The following is a 4,002-nucleotide window of genomic DNA, read 5'->3' as shown; positions in this document are numbered from 1 at the left end:
TCTTTCTTTCTTTCTTTCTTTCTTTCTTTCTTTCTTTCTTTCTTTCTTTCTTTCTTTCTTTCTTTCTTTCTTTCTTTCTTTCTCTCCTTCTCTCTTTCTTTCTTACTGAATTTAAGGCCAACCTCACTAGCTAGAACCCATATGTGGTACTGTTAACAAGGTTAAGAACCTGTGACTAGATATATCATAGCCCTCAGAAGAAAACCTATTGTTTTTCTACTAAAGGTACATAGCTTTAAAATGACTCTTCATAATTTATTGCTATATTCATAGATCAGCCCATCCTTTAACTCTCATCAGAGAACCCTCTTCTTGCAGCAGAGGACAATTAACACAAAGGCCTATAATTGGTCAATGTACACAGAAAAAGGAACATCAGAGTGCTCAACTTAAATGGGAGGTTTAGATCACAACCCTTTCCTGAAATCTTCGGAGTCTTTAAAGGGAATAAGATTATAAGGGCCAGAGATGGCAGATGACACCAAGCAAAGGATGTCTGGAAACAATGAGGCAGATGCACATATGAACTCACAGAGATTTTACAGCATACAAAAGATCTGTGCAAACACATAAAATCCCAGCATGAGGAGGAGGTAGGCACGTAGTCCCAACCTTAGCTGAGGAGCTATCAACATTTGGTGGCAAAAGGAGAGTCAGTTTTGTTTACTGATGTGGTCTCCCTTTATAGACCACACTCCAAAGTAGACTCTACAGAGCAGTTGGCCAGCCTCTTGTAGCCAGGCAGGACCAGAGTGGAGGGATTAGGGCACTAACCCATCCATAAAACTTTCAATCCCCAAATTTATCCTGTCTAAAAGCAATGCAGGGACAACGATGGAGCAGAAATGGAAGGAATGGCCAGCCAATAACTGGCCCAACTTGAGACCCATCCCTTTGACAAGCACCGGTTCTAACGCTTATTAGTGACACTCTCTTATGCTTGTAGACAGAAACCTAGCATAAAGGCTAGAGGACTCTGAGGGGCGCTACCCAGCAGCTGACTGAAACAGATGTAGATACCCACAACCAAACATTGGACAGAGGGGAATATGATATCCACGGGAAGACCAACAGAGTCAACTAACCTGGCCCTTTGGCAGATCTCAGAGAGTGAGTTCCAACTGGAGAGCGTCATACATGGGCTGGAGCAAGGCTCCCGGCACCTAGGACTGCCTGCCTGGCTACAGTGGTAGAAGATGCACTGACTTTGCAGAGTCTTCATGTGCCAAGGTGTGGGGGGAGACCCAGGGTGGGCCTGACTCACTCAGAGAAGAAGGGGAGGAGGGGTGCCAGGAGGGACTCTGTGAGGGAGGACTGTGAGTGAGGACAATGTCTGGCATGTCAATTAAAATGGGGAGGTGGTCCACAGAGATTGGCGAGTTTTAAAGGAGATGAAAAAAGTTGAGTGAGTAGGGTGGTGGGGGTGTATCTGGGAGGAGTTAGGGAGGGAAAATGAACCTCATAAAATATATTGTATGAATTTCTTAAAGAATTTATAAAAATATTTTAGAAATCACATCATTTCAAAATTGGTGGTCATGCTGGCAATGTACCTTTTCTCCCAGCTCTTAGGAGAAAAAGGCTGTTCAAAGTCCGAATCATCTACATAAAAAAGGTTCAGATTAGCCAGAGACACATAATGAGACACTTTCAAAATGCAGAAAATAAATTCAGGAAATATGGGGAGAGAGGACCTGTAGAGACCATATCCAGAGGTTAGGCATGCCCCCCTGGTTGAGGGATGGGGCCACCCACTCTTCTCAAAATTTTAACCCAGANTTGCTCCTGTCTAATAGAAATACAGGGACAAAGAGTGGAGCAGAGAATAAGGAAAGGCCATGCAGAGACTTCCCCACCTTGGATTCAACCCATATGTAGCCACCAAACCCAGTAATTATTGCTGAATGCCAAGAANTGCTTGATGACAGGAACCTGATATGGANATTTCCTGAGAGACTCTGTCAGAGCCTTAATGACACAGATGGGAATGCATGCAGCTAACCATGGGACTGAACAAGGAGACCCCTCTGGAGGAGTTAGGGGAAGAACTGAAGGAGCTGAACCCCATAGGAAAAAAAAGCAACAACATCAACCAACCAGACCCTTCCAGAGCTTACAGGGTCTAAACCACCAACCAAAGAATACACATGGAGGGACCCATGGCTTCAGCTGCATCTGTAGCAGAGGATGGCCTTGTCTGGAATTGAAGGGAGGGTAGGCCCTTGGTCCTGTGAAGGCTTGATGCCCCAGTGTAGGGGAATGCTAGGGCAGTGGGGGAGGTAGTGGGTTGGTGGGTGGGGGAGCACCCTNGTGGAGTCACAGGGAGGGGGTGGGATGGGGGTTTTTGGAGAGGAAACCAGGAAGAGTGATAACATTTGAAATGTAAATAAACAAAATAACCAATAAAAAATTAAAAAAAAATCAGTATACCAGAGCAACACCAATACTCTCTTGTGGAGAATAGGTCATATTAGCAAATAAACAGAATAACCCTAGGCATACATCTTGAAATGAGAGGGTGAAAGAAAGATAATAAAGATGCACAATGGAATGTTATTCAACCATAAAAATCATGGTACTCTTTTATGTACAGTCTGATGGATAGGAATGGAGAAACTATATGAAGAAAAATAATCCAGGNGCAGAAAGACAGATATCACATTTATCTCTCACATGTGGAAATTAGAAAACTCAATTTTAGAAGAATAGTGATTAATAAGATAATAAATGTCAAAGACGAGAAAGTATTAAGTAAGATATGACCATGGTAGTAACCAAGTCCATTTAGACAGAAAAATAAGTTCTAGGGATCTGCGTGGTGGAGTGACANCACTCTGCAGTCANATCTCATACACAGACAGCAAGAAGAGAGGTCACACCTAGAGAAGACAGAGATGATTAAGTCACAGGAACATAAACATTTACTTAGAATATGCATAAACATATTGAAATATCAACCCATGTCTCATCAGCACATACAGCGACGCTCTGTTACAAATAACAACATTGATCAACATCACTCATGGTAGCTTCATTCATATACCAATTCATAAAAATATATCACAGAAAAACCAAATATAAGCAGACAATGTGGATAGTGGCCAAAGTTTAAGATGAGAAAATAACTGTCTATAATGAACTTATATGATTGTGTGTAGAGGGAACTGTACTTAAAGACCTGGCCTGCAGCAGAAAATGCACATCATGCTGCCTTTTACTTATTGTGACTTGAACAAGAGACTCTAGAGGTCTTCTGGGCTCATGAAAATGTCCTGCATCTTCATTGAACTGGGCTACATGGAAGGAAGTATTCTGTGAAGCACATCAAATGGTCAAAAAAGAATTCAAACCACGTCCTCAACTATACCTTAAAAGTATAAAAAATATTATTTTCCTTTNTAATTTTAATTTAATCAAAGCCTTGGCTTCAAAATGGTTTACTTGCGTTAGAGCAAATGGAATTTGTATTAAGTGTAATAGGAGACANGCGTCTTAAGGAGAAGAGATGAGACCCCAGTTTAAAAGGGGAGAGAGTGTGACCTCTGTGGAGTAGGATTGTTCCAGGAGAGGTTAGATGGAGACATGTCTTTTGACAGTGGAACACAATGCCTTTGCCACAGTAGTAATTCAATGGCAACATGCACAATTGTGTGCTCAGTTTACAATTGCTAGAGATGCCATGTGAGTGTGTGAACAGCACCAGACACGTCTGAAATGAACACAAGAAAACACCAGTAATTCCATAGCAGGTGTGCCAAAATTTCTGATTGTATTTGTGTCAAGCACACTGAAAAATACCATGTTCNAGNCCCCCGAGAACACTTAGAAGGAAGAACGGAACAATTGAAATCAATGTCTGAAGTCTGATAAACATGCAAAGGATTAAAGGCTTGTTCATGGCCTTGGCATTGACAGTGAGGCGACAACCTCTAAGAACCTGTAGTGACTCGATGTATATATACTGATGAATAAGTAGCACTTGTTCAAGGAGACAGAGACACC

This window comes from Mus pahari, chromosome 1 (genome assembly GCF_900095145.1).
Source record: "Mus pahari chromosome 1, PAHARI_EIJ_v1.1, whole genome shotgun sequence".
Taxonomy (NCBI): domain Eukaryota; kingdom Metazoa; phylum Chordata; class Mammalia; order Rodentia; family Muridae; genus Mus; species Mus pahari.
The sequence above is the reverse complement of the archived record's forward strand: the minus strand, read 5'-3'. Positions refer to the sequence as shown.